A 17387-nucleotide genomic window follows, 5' to 3' on the forward strand; every position below is an offset into this window, starting at 1 on the left:
CCAAACTAGGCTAAGATCCAAAGCACGTTTCCTGGGAAGCAAATGCTGTTGAAATGGGATTTTCTTCTCTTTAGAACCAGGACATAAAAGAGCAAGGGTCAAAGAGAAGCAATTAATCTTGCAAGTTCTGGTATTTCAAAAATGCAAATGTTCTTTTAATGCTCATTTTCCCCATCAATACAGAATAATTTCTTTCTATGCAAGCTTACAGCACCAACAACAGGTAGGATTCGGAAGCTTTTTCACTGGCACCAAACTAGGAAAATATGTTAAAAATAAATATTGTATTGTACTTTACGCATGTATATACAATTTAGGGCAGCATGCACTAGGGGGGGGGGGGAAGCTTCCAACTAGTGTGACAGCAACTAGTGTTACAAGGTGGCCTAATACTGTCCTAATAATAGCATACTGTATATGCAACAAATATGTGTGTTTGTGTGTGTGAAAATATCCATTTTCTCTAAAGTGGTGCCTTCTAGATATGCTGGACAGATTCTTTAGTCGATGTGAATTAAAGAAGCTAGCATTAGATGTGTAATAGGTGCTAGTTTGGCCAATTATTTTTCTCCGAGACTGCCTTCTGCTGCACGAATCCCAGTGACCAGTTAGGTCCCACAGAGTTGGCCTTCTCCGGGTCCTGTCGACTAAACAATGTCGTCCAGTGGGACCCAGGGGAAGATCCTTCTCTGTGGTGGCCCTGACCCTCTGGAACCAGCTCCCCCCAGAGATTAGGATCACCCCCACCCTCCTTGCCATTCATAAACTCCTTAAAACCCACCTCTGCCATCAGGCATGTGGGAATTGAGACATCTCCCCCAGGCCTATATAGTTTATGTACGGTATGCTTATGTGTATGTTTTTTTAAAATAATGGGTTTTAGATCTTTTTAAATATTAGATTTGTTATTGTACACTGTTTTTATTATTGTTGTGAGCTGCCCCAAGTCTACGGAGAGGGATGGCATACAAATCTAATTAATAATAATAATAACAACATAATAATAATAATAATAATAATAATAATAATAATAATAATAATGCCTTCATGGCATCGGACCAGAATATCTCTGGGACCGCCTTCTGCCGCACAAATCCCAGCGAACGGTTAGGTCCCGTTGACTAAGCAATGTCGTTTGGCGGGACCCAGGAGAAGAGCCTTCTCTGTGGCGGCCCCGACCCTCTGGAACCAGCTCCCCCCAGATATCAAAGTTGCCCCCACCCTCCTTGCCTTTCGCAAGCTCCTTAAAACCCACCTCTGTCATCAGGCATGGGGGAATTGAAATTTCCCTTCCCCCTAGGCTTATAGAATTTATACATGGTATGCTTGGGTTTTTAAGATTATTTTTAATATTAAATTTGTTTACATTGTCTTTTTATATTGTTGTTAGCTGCCCCAAGTCTTCAGAGAGGGGCGGCATACAAATCTAATAAATACAAATACAAATAATAATATTGTGAAGTCAGGAATCGAAAATATGTATTTACCCCGAAATACAGAAAACAGCAAACATTGTATTCTACCTCGGGTGCAGTAAATGGTAAATTTTAGAATCCATCTCCTCCTGCGCTGAACCTCCAAGTTCTTTTCCCACATGCCTGTGTGGCCAAGCTGAATTGATCTATCTGAATTGGAACAGGTAGAGGAAAGGGTCTCTTTTTACAGAGATGCTGTTTCTGGCAAATAATACGTGCAGATTAAACTACAGAAGGTTTATCACAATTGTCCTGCTTCTCTTGTTATGATACTACCCCATGAATTTTAATGTTCTAAAAATGACAAAGAACTCTACCTACTGTCTCAAAAGCATTCTAAATTTATATCCCCCCTGTCCACAGTTCAGAGGAAAAGATTAGAATTGATATTCAACAGCTATGATTTTATAAAATGTCTAATGGATGTTGGGAACTTACTGAACCTGAGAGTCACTCAAACATTATTATATGATGAGTGATCAGGTTGTTTAACTCTCTACTTGATGCCAACAGATTCCAATGCCAAAAAAAAACACCTTATCATATTTCATTTCATTTCAGCTTCTTCACTGTATGAATCAAGTATGAATCATCCATTCCTATAGCAGCAGATTTGCCCCAGGGCTACCCCAATTAAATGGTCTTCCAGTATTATTGGGGGGGATGTGGAATTAAGAGGGTATCCACAGCTACTGCTCCATAATTGCCAGACATCTGGGCCAAGCTTTTAGGGAAGATCTACTTCAATTGCTCTGCAGTACCCAGGTGACCAATGCGGGTACGGAGATTAATATTAATTATCAACATTGTTATGATAAATGTCTGTCCATTTAAATCTTTAAGAAGAAAAATGTAGCAGCCCATGCTAGTTCTTACTTGTGCTGTCGTCTCTGTTGTTTTCATCTGTTTTGTTTTAACATTTAGCAATTAACATTCTATACCACTTCACAGTGCTTTACAGCCCTCTCTAAGCGGTTTACAGAGAGTAAGCATATTGCCCCCAACAATCTGGGTCCTCGTTTTACTGACCTCAGAAGGATGGAAGGCTGAGTCAACCTTGAGCCTACTGAGATTCGAACTGCCAAACTGCTGGCAGCTGGTAATCACAGAAGTAGTTTGTAGTACAGTGTTCCCTCGATTTTCGCGGGTTCGAACTTCGCGAATAGCCTATACCACAGTTTTTTCCACCCAATGACGTCATATGTCATCGCCAAACTAATAATTTTTGCAAATAACAAAAAAAATAATTATTGTTAATAAATAATTATGTTTATAAATATCAGGATCACTAAGTGTCTTATTCAATGGTGAGTACCAGTAATAATGGTGAGTAAATGGTTGTTAAGGGAATGGGAATTTAGGGGTTTAAAGTGTTAAGGGAAGGCTTGGGATACTGTCCATAGCCAAAAATGGTGTATTTACTTCCGCATCTGTACTTCGCGGAAATTCGACTTTCGCAGGCGGTCTCGGAACGCATCCCCCGCGGAAATCGAGGGAATACTGTATTGCACTCTAATCACTGCAGCAGTGAGGTTTTGCTCTTCTTGTGGCAGTTAGACTCATCTCTGATATTTTGATTCTTAGCAATGCCTCTGAGATGATTAGCCTTTCTACATGTGTTCACATTCTTTGCTGTAATAGCTTTCTATGCAGGTTTTTTGGTACTAAAATACTACTTATCATCAAGATTATCAGTTGCCTTCACAAAGTCCAATACCCAACCTGGTTAAACCCATTCTCCCTCCAGAGGAATAGCAGACTGAGGTCAAAGATGTTGGGTTCAAATTTCCATTTTCCGTAACCATAGGGACGTCCTTTAGATATCTGTTTCTCAGCCTAATATACTTTAAAATGCTGAAGGTATCACAAATGGGGAGTGGAACCTGAATAGCATCTTGAGCTTCTTGGATCTTTTTCCCCCTCTTTTTCCAAGTATGAGTGAGAACGTGAAATGGAAACATGTTCTAGAACTCTTTCCAAATTTGCACAAAGGTGTTGAGGGGTAAGCTCTGTCTCCACCGATCCAGCCACATAGTTTGCATTTGTCAGCTTCAGCAGTTGCCATTTTATACCCTCAATCTGACCGTTTCTATATTGGGCATAAAGAGAAACATGGCTTTCAGGTGCTCTCTCTTGTCTACTGGGCAAATGGATGGGAACTTTTATGTTTCAGAGCAATCGGTTCACAATGTTTCAGCAGGATTATGGTCACTTAACAAGGAGATAACATTGTAAGTAGACAATCATAAATGCCATATAAAGATTGATTACCGATTTCACTTTATTATTTCTGCTTTAAAAGTGGATTCCATGCTGGCCCCTTTTATCTCTAGAGGATTGCTCTTTTATCATTTCTGTTTACCCCTCTGTTCTTTCCCCACCCTCCTCTTTTTTCCCCCTCTTCTTATCAGTTCAGGAAGGTTGTTTCTATTGTGGGCAATCCTTCTTGTTCAGTCATTCCTTTCCTTCCAGGCCTTCCTAGTTCTGTTTTATCTGCTGAGGGAAATTAATTTGTTTCTAGTCTGTGTTTATTAATCTGCACCCATAAGATCTTATGATGATGTTGTTTGTCCATTGTGTTCAAAGAGGACCTTGACATCTAATGGGTTATGAGCTGTATGCGATGTGCCCGCAGGTGGCTGATAAGGCCTATAAGGACACAAAATGTTCTGCCACATGTTGGGCAAATGTGTGGGCACCATTGTCGCAGCATTTGCAGCTCTGCCTTTGTGGAGAGTTCACTTCTCTTCTGCTCTGAATGTACTTCTGGCCTCAGATGTCTGGCAGCCTTGGTGGATCAGCATGCGCCATGTTGGTCGATCTTGTGCCAGGGATTCCCAGAAGGTGGTGTCGATATTGAAGGACTCGAAGGAGGCTTTCAACATGTCTTTGAACCGCTTCTTTTGTCTTCTATGCGATCGCTTTCCTTTAGATAGCTCACCATATAGGAGATGTTTAGGGATGTGATGGTCTGGCATCCTTGCAACATGGTCTGCCCAGTGTGTCTGGGCTTTCATCAGTAGAGTGGGAATTGATGGCAGGCCTGCTCTGGAAAGGACCTCAGTGTCAGACACCTTATCCTACCACCGGATCCTCAGAATTCTATGGAGGCAGGTCATGTGGAACTGGTTCAATTGCCTAGCATGTCTCATGTATACATTCTGAATCCCGCTGGCATACAACAGGGTAGTTAGAACAACTGCTCGGTAGACTTTGAGCTTTGTAGCAAGGCTTATTTGACATCAGTTCCACACCTTGGTCATTAGTCTGCCAAATGCAGAGCTTGCCTTGGTGATTCTACAGTTGACTTCAATGTCAATTCACTGCCAAGGTATGTAATTTGGTATTCTGCTTTTAGCTTTTGTCTCTCTACTGTGATGCAGGCTCTTGGTATTTGGCTTTTGGAGCTGGCTGATGCATCTTCAGTCTTCTTTATGTTTATTTATTTATTAGATTTGTATGCCGCCCCTCTCCGAAGACTCGGGGCGGCTAACAACAATAAAGAAGACAATGTAACAAATCTCATATTAAAAATAATCTAAAAAACCCCAATTTAAGAGACCAATCATACAAACAAGCATACCATGTATAAATTCTATAAATTCTATGTTGCTAAGGAGACCAAAGTTGTTGCATGCTATTGCAACTTTATCCACACTGGTTTGTATTTCCTGCTCTGATCCAGCATTTAGGACACAGTTGCCAGCAAAGTGGAGGTCATGTAGCACAGTCTCCTTTATCTTGGTGACAGCCTGGAGTCTTGGCAGGTTGAACAGTTTCCCATCATGTATCTCACAGTTTCAGTCATGTATCTCACACTAACTCCCAAGGAACTGTTCTGGAAAGCTTCTGACAGCATGGCTGAAAATATTATGCTGAACAAGGTCGGTGCCAACATGCATGCTTGCTTGACGCCATTTATAATGGAAAAAGCCTCTGAAACTTCTCCATTGACCAGCACACTGGCCATTATACCATTGTGAAATTGATGTACCATCAGGATGAATTTATCAGGGCACCCAGATTTTAACATGATGCGCTACAGGCCTTCACGCTTAGTGAGATCCATGAGGGTGGTGTACAATTCACATTTCTGCTCTAGATACTTCTCTTGGAGCTGTCAGGCTGCAAAGATTAGGTCCACAGTGCCATGGTTTTTGCAGAAACCGCGTTGTGCTTCAGGTAATAAATCCTGTTTCAATTGGTCATCCAGGCAGTTCAGTGACACTTGTGCAAGGATCTTGTCTGTGATGGAAAGCAGTGATATTCCTCTATGATTATCAGAGACTTGTCAATTTTGTTTCCTCTTGTCTGATATGATGGACACATCTTTCAGTTCCTGAGGAATGGTTCCTTTGATTCCAGAAATACTGGAACACCTGACTGAGTTTGTTGACAAACCCTGCGACACCATCCTTATAGATCTCTGCTGGTATCGCATCAGATCCCGAGGCCTTGCTTCTGGACAGCTGGTTGATGTCCTGTAGGGTATCATATTTGATGGTGGGGAATCCAATCTGTGATTGATACTGCCTCATCGTTGATGGAAGATGTGCAGTTCAATACATATTGGAAGTTTTAGGGCCCTACGCTGTAGAATTAGGGTCTTCTCAGTGGTGAGAGTTGCACGAGCTATGACCATTAGAGGGGAGCTCCCTGAGGGTTGAGGTCCATACATGGATACAAGGGCTTCATAGAATCATTTAACATCATTTCTATCAGCAAACGTCTGAAATTCATCTGCTTTGATACTCAACCAGGAGTCCTGCAGCTTGCGAAGTTTTCTCTGTACAATTTTGCAAGTGTTATTGAAGGCATTTTTCTTAGCTGTTGATGATGGGTTGTTCTGATAAGCATGATGAAGGCGGTGCTTTTCAGCAAGTAGGCCTTGATCTCTTCATCATTTTCATCAAACCAGTTCTGCTGTTTCCTGTGTGAGGGTCCTAGAACTTTAGTGCAGAAGAGTGCACAATGTCCCAAAAGTGTTCCCAGTCCTTTTCAGCATTTCCCTTTAATTGCAGCTCTGAGATCTTCTGCTAGTGAAGCTGCTGTGTTGGGGTTCCTCAGTTTACTGACATTGATCTGTTTCATCACAGCTTTGTTTCCCTGTGGACATCTCTTTGGCATGATATGAAAGCTTAATTTGGATGAGTCTATGGTCAGTCCAGTGCTCAGCACGGCCTTGGTCACCTTTACATCCTGTCTGTCTTTCCCCCGCACAATAACATAATCATTAAGATGCCAGGGCTTGGAGCATGGGTGCATTCAAGACATCTTTTTGCGAGTGAGAAGGCAAAAGATGGTATTGGTGATGATCAGATCGTGAGCCGCACACATCTTCAGTAGTAACAGGCCATTGTTGTTACATGTGCCAATTCCATTGTTTCCAATGATGCCATCCCTCACGTTAAAATTGCCAAGTAGAATCAGCTTGTTGGTGTGCTTCACGGATGAAAGTAGGGCATTGAGATTTTCATAAAACGTGTCCTTTATTTCACTCGGGTTCCTCATTGTGGGTACGTAGGCACTGATCAGTGTGGCTTGCTTTCCTTTCGGAAGTGGGAGATGCAGTGTCATGAGTCAGTCATTCACTCCCTTGAGAAGACTGGCAAGTTTATACACAAGATGATTTAAAAAAATAATAATAATTTTTATTGAATTTTTAAAAATGTAAGACAGACAAAACTAACAACATTTAACATATATAGGAGCTACCATTGCTCTTCTTATTATAGAAGTCTTCCTAATACAGAAATAAAAAATATTTTATTTTAGATCAATACAGAAAAGTAAACGTATCGATGAAATATCTGTTTGTATACAATACTAATATGCAAAGAAAAATAAACCTAAAATTTCAAACATTTTCTATTGATTACATAATTATGATTAAATAGTTAAACTTAGTTAATAAAAATAATGTTATTCATTGAATTTCACTGTGAGTTGTATTCAAAAATATACATTTTACTGTTTTATGCTTTGTTTTATTATCTTCAATAATCTTTTGTTTTCAAATTCCACCATTTATACACTTTTTCCCAAATTTTATAAAATTCAGATTCCACTTGATTATTTAACCTTCTCGTCATCATATCCAATTCTGCACATTCCATAATTTTCCTAAAAATCTTCTCATCTCTTGGAATTTCCTTTTCTTTCCATTTTTGTGCAAATGCAATTCTAGCTGCTACTAAGATATGAATTATTAAATAATATATTTCTTTTTTATATTTAATATCCATGATACCTAATAAAAAGAATTCTGGTGTCTTCCTAATTTCCTTATTTGTAATTTCTTTCAGCCATTTTTCTACCTTGTTCCAATAAATTTTAGATTTTGGGCATGTCCACCATGCGTGGTAGTATGTGCCAATTTCCTTTTTACATTTCCAACACATAGATGAAGCACTAGGAAACATCTTTGAAATCCTGTTTGGTGGAAGATGCCAGCTATAAAACATTTTAATCACAAGATGATTTTTAACCGCAAAGCCAACTCCAGATTCACAGCATTCGTTAATGCTGCGTCCACACCAGAAGAATGCATAACCACCTCCTGTTTCTGTGAGCTGGCCTTCGTTGGCTAGATGAGTGTCACACAGGACCACAATATTGATGTTAAATCTTGCAAGCTCTCTAGAGACCAGGGCTGTTCTTATTTCTGGTTGATTTGCTAAAGGATTGTCTTGAAGTGTAGGTACATTCCATGTGCTAATGGTGAGTAGTATCACCTTACGTTTTCTTTGAGATTTTGTTACTCGGCTGCATGAAAAGGGATCCCCTCCAACTGCAGCAAGCTGGACAGGGTCAAATTGGACAGGGACAAGAGATCTATTATCTCTTGGAAGGAAGGAAGTAAAAATCCCATATAATCAGGAAGCAGCAACAGCTTTTAGAATCCTGATGTGGCAACACAAACTCTTTTCCAACAGTTAAAAGAAATTCTCAAGAAAAAAAATTAAGAACATCAGAGGAAATTCATTGCATGTCATAGGAGTGCATGCAATAAGGTTCTGTCACTTCAAAAAGAAAAAAAAGCAAGGAATTTTGAGTGGGGAAATAGTAGTGAAGGAATGGAAGTACTGGAGTAGGGAAGGCTTTAATCTTCATCTGTTGGCTTCTCCTCCAACCATAATCACCTCTCAAACAGTTTTTACCCTGTGGATGCCAAGAGCACATTATCCCCTAACAACCACTAAAACCAGGGTTATTTAAAGCTTCAAACCACACACAACAGTTGATCTGATGTAATAGGTTAATATTGTAAGCCATTAATGAGTATATGGTTTATTCAACAGCTACTGGGTAAGCAAGCTATTCCTGGAGAGAAACTATCCATCTGATCACTAAGAGTCGAGCCCAACCTGATAGCACATAATGAATCAAACTATGGCTTAGTAGGCTACATGAGACTAAACTAAAAGAAAGCTTTGTTGAATGCAGTAGGATTTCCAAGTAATTTTTTGGGGTTTGGAGAACCTGGGACTATTATGGTTACAGATTGACCTAAGCATGGCACACAAAATTGTCTGCTACAATGTCCTACTTGTCAGTGACTACTTCAGCTTCAACCTCAATAATACCCGGGCAAACAATAGATACAAACTCAAGGTAAATCACTCCAAACCCGAGTGCAGAAAATACGACTGCAGCATCAGAGTGGTCAATGCCTAGAATGCTCTACGTGACTCCGTTGTTACATCCTCAAACCCCATAAAACTTCAACCTTAAATATCTACCATGGACCTCACCCCATTACTAAGAGATCTGTAAAGGGGGCATGCATAAGCGGACCATAACCAAGGCATAAAAGGCAGTCATATCCATTCAATCAACTTTCTGTCGGCACATTCATCAGCCGGGGGCAAGAATCTAATAGCCCCAAGCCTGGCAGCATAAATGAGTCTTAAAACTCTTGCAGAAGTCAAGGAGGGCGAGGGCAGTATGAATCTCCGGAGGGGGCGGGGGGTTGATTCCAGAGTCTTGATATATTATAGGTTTATGGTTTATGGTCTTGATATATTATGAGAATCTAGAAAAAAGAGACATTTAAAAATGTATGCAGGAGACTTCATGATCAAATCTGGTGTTTCCATGGATGGACGGACCAAATCACTAACAACATACTCACTTTGATCCATTTTGACATGACAACATTGGAAATGCTTTCTTTTCTCCATCTATGCACCAGATGCCCAAATTTCCTGAGATTAGAAGGAACCTTCAATGAAAACAGTTGCAATATAACTGCCTTTAATTAAATGTATTATGAAATCTATAGCTCTGGGTTATACCAAGCCTTCCTGCTGCAAATAGCAAAGGAGGATAGAAAGAATAGCAAATGATGGATAGAAAGAAAAGCAAATGATGCATTCAAGGGAAGCAAACCAGAAAAATCACCAAGAACCGCAAACGCTTATCTTTAGCTATCAAAAATGCCATTCATCAGCCCAACAATCAAACAAATGCATAGCCATTACTTTTAGGAAATATCTCCAGCTTCTAACTTTTAGTTCAGGAGTGTTTAGAGAACCATGGGAGATTGCCCCTTCTGTTATCCAACAGGCTAGATTTGTATTTCTCAGGTGATCTCCATTTCTATTTGAGAAGTTGTACTCCTACTCTGAGTACTACTATGGCAGTACTATGAGCCGGGGTGGCGCAGCAGATAGAGTTCTGTACTGCAGGCCACTGAAGCTGACTTGTACATCTGAAGGTCAGCGGTTCAAATCTCATCACCGGCTCAAGGTTGACTCAGCCTTCCATCCTTCTACGGTGGGTAAAATGAGGACCCGGATTGTGGGGGAAATAGCCTAGCTCTATTTTTAAAAAGTGCTATTGCTAACATGTTGTAAGCCGCCCTGAGTCTAAGGAGAAGGGCGGCATAAAAATGGAATAAATAAATAAATAAATAAATAAATAAATCAAAGCCAAAGAAATATACTAGCAGGAAGCAATAGGTGTTGCAGGTCAAACTTGGGTTTTTTTACTTGCTGCTTTGTTCTCTGATGGTGATCACTATATTAGCAATGCAGTTGTCATACAAATTAGAGATGAGTATGTCAAAAATACTTTTGCTTACAATGATTTATGATAGTACTGTTGTTTATAATCTAGTTAGATCCCTGGACTACTTATTTTATTTTATTTATTTATTTATTTTGTCCAATACACAATGAGGGTTTTAGTGGGTTTATATCTATATACACATAGTAAAATACATGATGAGGGTTATAGAGGAGATACTCATAGTAAAATATATCTAAGAAATAATAGAAAAGAAGATAAAGTAATAGAACATATCAATGAAAGACTAGAAGAAGAAGTATAGGAATAGAAGAAAGGTATAGGAGATATAGGAGAGCAATAGGACAGGGGACGGAAGGCACTCTAGTGCACTTGTACTTGGTGATGTCAGGATCAGATAGGAGTTGCCATCCAAGTTGGCAGGCTAACAAGGTTCTGCTAGAAATATGAAAGACTGAATTACTTTAATTCTAATCCACCTCCAAATATAGAACTATATATCCTGTTAAAACTATGTATTTCTCTTTCACCTTCCACCCTATACCTGTCTATCAAGATAACAAACATTTCTAAACATGTCTCAGTTGCAGCTGCGATCTACGGAACTAGCCTAAACAACTCAGGAATTCAGTCCTGTACGTATCAGTGGAGAAGCAAGCCTCATTGAAATCAATGGGTTAACTTCTAAATGAGTGGAGCTCCTTCTTTTGAAGGAGAAAATGACTATGTTCAATTTACTGAGGCATTCCCATAAGGAGCTCAAAAAACAAGCATTGCAGTCCCACTTCACCCCCAAACGACAATAGAAAATTCACCAGTATGTTAGATTTTATCAGAAGAGATTGAAGTTATAGCTCTAGCAACAACTGGAGGAATATATGGAGATGTGCACACACCCTTCGCTTTTTGGCTGTGAAATACAAGAGAGAAGGAACCTGCTCCTTTGCCATCCTTGAATTTTTCCATTACAGAAACCTTAACCATTACACTCACAGGTTTAAAAAAGTGAAATTGTGATTCAACCTCCAAATGTGCCCGTGTTTACACAAGTGTGTGAGTGTGTGTGTGTCCATTCAGACACATATACAAAGCAGCTGCTCAGAAATTTGAGAGATCTGTCGACGCTTGCAAAAAAACTGGCGCTGTTTAGAACCAGGCCAAAATTCCCAACAATTCAGCAGATACAGCCACTCTAAATGGACATCCTGATTCCCTGCCCTCCCCTTTAGTGTATCGGCCTGAAGAGGCAGAATTTAATACCTGCCTGATTGTAGCAGCACTGAAGAGACCTGATTGAACATGTCCCCTTTTCAGGTGTGTGTGTGTGTGTGCTTTTTTGCTCTGTCTTTGGGCACATTGCTTATTTGTGTATAGATTACGGCGCCTACCCTTAAAAGCTTTTAAGACAGAGGAGAAAAGAACAAATGAACCAATTCCAACTAAAAAAAAAAATAGACAGCATTAGGTTACCTTTCCATCACTCATTATTTTTCTTTACTCCCCCCTCCCATTTCATTTCCAAAGGCTAAATTTAGTGAATACTTTTCACATTAAAAACGTGTCAGGTATTCATGTCGAAAGAGGCTTCTGGTTTGGTCTCTTGAGGGAGTTCCTGAGAAAGAGAAAGATCTTAAAGTATAACGGAGGAGGTTTTCACAATTCCTTTTCCACCCTTTAGAAATTCAACTTTCTGCATCTATTAAAGAGAAAGAGACACCTTGGCCTCATTCTCTGGTTACCAGACTGTCTTGTTGGCATAATTTTCAAGTGCTTCCCACGCCGGGCATGACCTCCGAGTGGGTAACCTTCTCCCTTCCCCCTCACCCCACCACCACTACAGGCATCAACAACAACAATGGTGTATGTGTCTGTGCGGGTCTGCGTGCAAAACCAATAGAAGGTTTTAGGCCATGCAACTGGAGCAAATGCAGGGAAGATGAAGTGATGGGTGTGTTTAAACATTCTCAGACAAAAGACACTGCAATGCTTACAAAGATCATTGTGTGTCTCAAGCAGTTTATACCACCAGGCATTTGACTCTGGAAAGCAGTTCAAATGTGATATATCCTCAGTGGAAGGCGGGGAAGGTGGAATTGGAAAAAGTGTAGGCGAGTAAAAGCAGGATGATTTATTTTATTTGTAGCTGCATCCCAGCCATCCCTCGCAGCTCACGGTTTCTAGTAAGACTGCAAAAAAGGCTATTTTTTAACTCTGTGATTCCTTGCAAGCTTTGGTGATGCCAACGTCAATCGGGGAGGAATGTTAACAGCAGTCCAAAGCCTTTCCCTGGACAATTGTTCTGGTCAATTTCTTCTTTCAAATGTCTATATTCAGAATGATGCAGCAAAGGAAAGCTGCACCAGTAATGACCTGAAAGCCAGGGGGCAGAATCTACAAAATGGTTTTAATGTCCAGTGCATTTCCATCGACCTCACTTGAGTCTGGTTTTTTTAAAATTAACATGTGGACCCCCTCCAGTTATTCTTCTGATTTCAAACTCAGAAGGAAGTTGTAGATCAGGAAGAGGCCTATTCTGGCTGTGGGGCTTACAAACAGAGGCTTTTGGAAAAGTGGGTGAATTAAGTGGGTGAATTAAGACCACTAACTAAGTAGGACAGTTTGTTGATCAGGCGTATAAAGCCAAACTTTGCACAGTAACCCCCTTAGTTATGCACACTCCATCAAACTTACATAGTTTTCCTTCCAAACACATGCACGTCTAGAATTGTAGTTTTTCAACTTCATCACTAGAGAAGATAACATACAAATATTGCCGCGCGGCCAATACTGTATTGTAGCATATCAGAAGAGAGAAAATAGTTTCAGGCAAACAGACAAGGCAAACTAACTGATACAATGTTTTAATGGGATGTGAGTTGGTGACCTGGGGTGGCATCCCTGGACATTTGCCGAGCGTTAACAGGCAGTCTGGATAAGCAAACTGAATTCAGTGACCTTAGAACTTGGCAAATGATACTTGGTTCAGAGCAAAAGAGTTTCAGTAAATCAAAAGCAATGGAGCAATGCAGCAGCTAAGATCACATGCTATATTAATCCATAGTGTGGTTTCTTTATATTTGGCATAGTGAGTTGTATTAACCAGGCATTGTGGTTGATAAACCATAGTTTATTGCTTAACATGATATGTGAACTAAGTGGATGGTGGCTTATTTAGCAAAACATAATTAAGCAAGTCATGAGTTAGGATGTTTTATGAACCTCACCACTTTATACATTTGTTGATGTATAATTTGTTCACTTTACTATAGATCAGAAAATAGGAAGTGGCAATGGAACAGCAACAAAGTGAAATGGGAACCAGAGATAGAAGTGAAAAGTATGGACACAAGTATGGTAAGAATTGGAAAGGGAGTAAGTAATGATGCAGATGAACCCACAGGAAGGCAAGGAGATGGGCTTGATTGTCTTCCTGCTTCTAGAAAGAGGATGAGTTGCCATGCAGCATGAAAACAGAGCTCTAAGTGTTGTTCCTGAGTGGTTTGGGGAAAGAAATGTGCAAGGACAAATGAGTCAGTCGAGGTGACTGGGGCACGTACTTGTCCACCTGTCTGGGAAGAGTTTGATCTGGTGACACCTGATGAAGTGGACAAGGCCATTGGAGCTGTGAGTTCCGCCACCTGCTTACTGGATCCGTGTCCCTCCTGGCTGATCTCGGCCAGCAGGGAGGTGACACGGAGCTGGGTCCAGGAGATTACCAACGCTTCCTTGGGGAGGGGAGTTTTTCCATCACTCTATAAAGAAGCGCTTGTGCGCCCCCTCCTCAAGAAGCCTTCCCTGGACCCAGCCGTACTTAACAACTATCGTCCAGTCTCCAACCTTCCCTTTATGGGGAAGGTTGTCGAGAAGGTGGTGGCACTCCAGCTCCAACGGTCCTTGGAAGAAGCTGATTATCTAGGTCCCCAGCAGTCGGGTTTCAGGCCCGGTTACAGCACGGAAACTGCTTTGGTCGCGTTGATGGATGATCTCTGGCGGGCCCGGGACAGGGGTTTATCCTCTGTCCTGGTGCTTCTTGACCTCTCAGCGGCTTTCGATACCATCGACCATGGTATCCTTCTGCACCGGCTGGAGGGGTTGGGGGTGGGAGGCACTGTTCTCCAGTGGTTCTCCTCCTACCTCTCCGGTCGGTTGCAGTCGGTGTTAGTGGGGGGTCAGAGGTCGACTCCGAGGTTTCTCCCTTGTGGGGTGCCTCAGGGGTCGGTCCTCTCCCCCCTGCTATTTAATATCTACATGAAACCGCTGGGTGAGATCATCCAAGGGCATGGGGTGAGGTATCATCAGTACGCTGATGATACCCAGCTTTACATCTCCACCCCATGTCCAGTCAATGAAGCAGTGGAAGTGATGTGCCGGTGTCTGGAGGCTGTTGGGGCCTGGATGGGTGTCAACAGACTCAAACTCAACCCGGATAAGACGGAGTGGCTGTGGGTTTTGCCTCCCAAGGACAATTCCATCTGTCCGTCCATTACCCTGGGGGGGGAATCATTGACCCCCTCGGAGAGGGTCCGCAACTTGGGCGTCCTCCTCGATCCACAGCTCACATTAGAGAACCATCTTTCAGCTGTGGCGAGGGGGGCGTTTGCCCAGGTTCGCCTGGTGCACCAGTTGCGGCCCTATCTGGACCGGGACTCATTGCTCACAGTCACTCATGCCCTCATCACCTCGAGGTTCGACTACTGTAATGCTCTCTACATGGGGCTACCTTTGAAAAGTGTTCGGAAACTTCAGATCGTGCAGAATGCAGCTGCGAGAGCAGTCATGGGCCTACCTAGGTATGCCCATGTTTCAACATCACTCCGCAGCTTGCATTGGCTGCCGATCAATTTCCGGTCACAATTCAAAGTGTTGGTCATGACCTTTAAAGCCCTTCATGGCACTGGACCAGAATATCTCCGAGACCGCCTTCTACCGCACGAATCCCAGCGACCAATTAGGTCCCACAGAGTAGGCCTTCTCCGGGTCCCGTCAACTAAACAATGTCGGTTGGCGGGCCCCAGGGGAAGAGCCTTCTCTGTGGCGGCCCCGACCCTCTGGAACCAACTCCCCCCGGAGATTAGAACTGCCCCTACTCTCCCTGCCTTCCGTAAACTTCTTAAAACCCACCTCTGTCGTCAGGCATGGGGGAACTGAAACACCTCCCCCGGGCATGCACATTTTATGTATGGGATGTTTGAGTGTATGCTTGTTAACAAAATGGGGTTCTTTTAAATGTTTTAAATTATATTTGGATTTGTTACAAACTGTTGTGTTGTGCTGTGAGCCGCCCCGAGTCTGCGGAGAGGGGCGGCATACAAATCTAAATAAATAAATAAATAAATAAATAAATAAATTCTTAGTGGGATTCCTTATACGTGCTACTCTGGTACTAGAGTTTACATGCCTTATAAGGTCTCATTTATCATTATAATTTTCCTGAAACTCCTAGATCAGTGATGGCACACCTATGGCACAGGTGCCACAGGTGGCACGTGGAGCCATATCTGCTGGCACGTGAGCCATTACCCTAGTTCAACTACAACATGCATGTGTGTACCAGCCAGCTGATTTTTGGCTTGCACGGAGGCTCTGGGGATATAGGGGAAGAAGTTTTTACTCTCCCCCGGCTCCAGGGAAGCCTTTGGAGCCTGGAGAGGACGAAACATGAGTCTACTGAGCCCACCAGAAGTTGAGAAACGGGCCATTTCTGGCCTCCAGAGGGTCTCTGGGCTGGGGGAAGCTGTTTTTACCCTCCCCAGGCATTGAATTATGAGTGTGGGGACTCGCGCAGGCACGATAGCATGCACACATACTCTTTTGGCACCCAAGGAAAAAAAGGTTCGCCATCACTGTCCTAGACCTTCATCTCCTTCATCTCATTTTCCTAAGCCTTCAGACTATTAAAAGAGCACAAAGGATCACCATTCTCTCCCCAGTTGCAAGGAGAAAGAAGAGCTTCCACACAAGTCCCCATCCAAATGTGGTATCTTTTAAAAGATACTATTTTTGTCAAGAATAAACTATGTTATGCTATTAAAATATAATTGCCTGTGAAGCTGTGAAGGGAAAAGGGAATGCTGGAAATACTGCATATAGGGCAGTCAGATTCTATATGAATATCCTACTTCATATATAAATGTTGCATCTTTCTTAATCCCTTCATCTAGAGTGTCACATGAGTGCAGTTCATGTCTTTCAATGACCAGGCTTAAAAATCCATCTGGGACTTACAGATATGTTCTAGCTTCAGATCCTCCCTTCTGCCACGCCTGGTCAAGGAATTATTTGTTTTCAGAAAGTACATTCAAGAGAGGATTAGAAACCGAGGCAACCAACAACTAAACATCAGCAAGTGCACACACTGGAAAATTCCTCTCAGGTTGAATGTGTGGGAAACTCTTGTTAGCCTCAAGACACTTTTCCATCCCAGATACATCTTGCCTTCCATGAGGACTGCTTAAGAATTAAGGTGAACACTCACCATACAAGGACTTTAACAATGGATGAGCTCTTACTCAATTCACTTCTCCAAAATAAAAGGCTTGTGCCTCCCACAATATTTCCTCCATTAAATTGTATTTTCCTTTGAGTTGGTTGCAAATAATTCCTTGGACGCTCCCGTGTCATTTTCTTGGCAACAACAGAGACAATGTTTGCCAATGCCTTCTGATTTTTCTTTTAAATTTTGCAATCTACTGTATAGTTAAGGGTGGGCTGCTGCCGGAACTGGGAGTGGGGGGAACACAGTGGGGTAGGGAAAATGGAGCTCCGCCCCAGAGCACCCAATTTGCACTGAAAAATGTTGAAAGAAAATGCAGGGCATCCTGCATAATCCATGCCCACCGTGTGGTAATAAAAAGTTTGGTAACCCTTCATTGTGTAGAGCCT

At 41.9% G+C, this 17387-nt stretch overlaps 1 long non-coding RNA gene across 1 annotated transcript; it reads left to right on the top strand.

Annotated features, from left to right (window-relative positions):
• The first annotated feature begins 38 nt into the window (after nt 1-38).
• On the top strand, nt 39-17047 carry LOC139158451 (uncharacterized). The gene is made up of 3 exons (XR_011557696.1): nt 39-223; nt 13775-13859; nt 16667-17047. It is a non-coding gene; the product is annotated as an uncharacterized lncRNA (long non-coding RNA).
• Nucleotides 17048-17387: the final 340 nt, after the last annotated feature.

This window comes from Erythrolamprus reginae, chromosome 2, assembly GCF_031021105.1.
Source record: "Erythrolamprus reginae isolate rEryReg1 chromosome 2, rEryReg1.hap1, whole genome shotgun sequence".
NCBI lineage: Eukaryota > Metazoa > Chordata > Lepidosauria > Squamata > Dipsadidae > Erythrolamprus > Erythrolamprus reginae.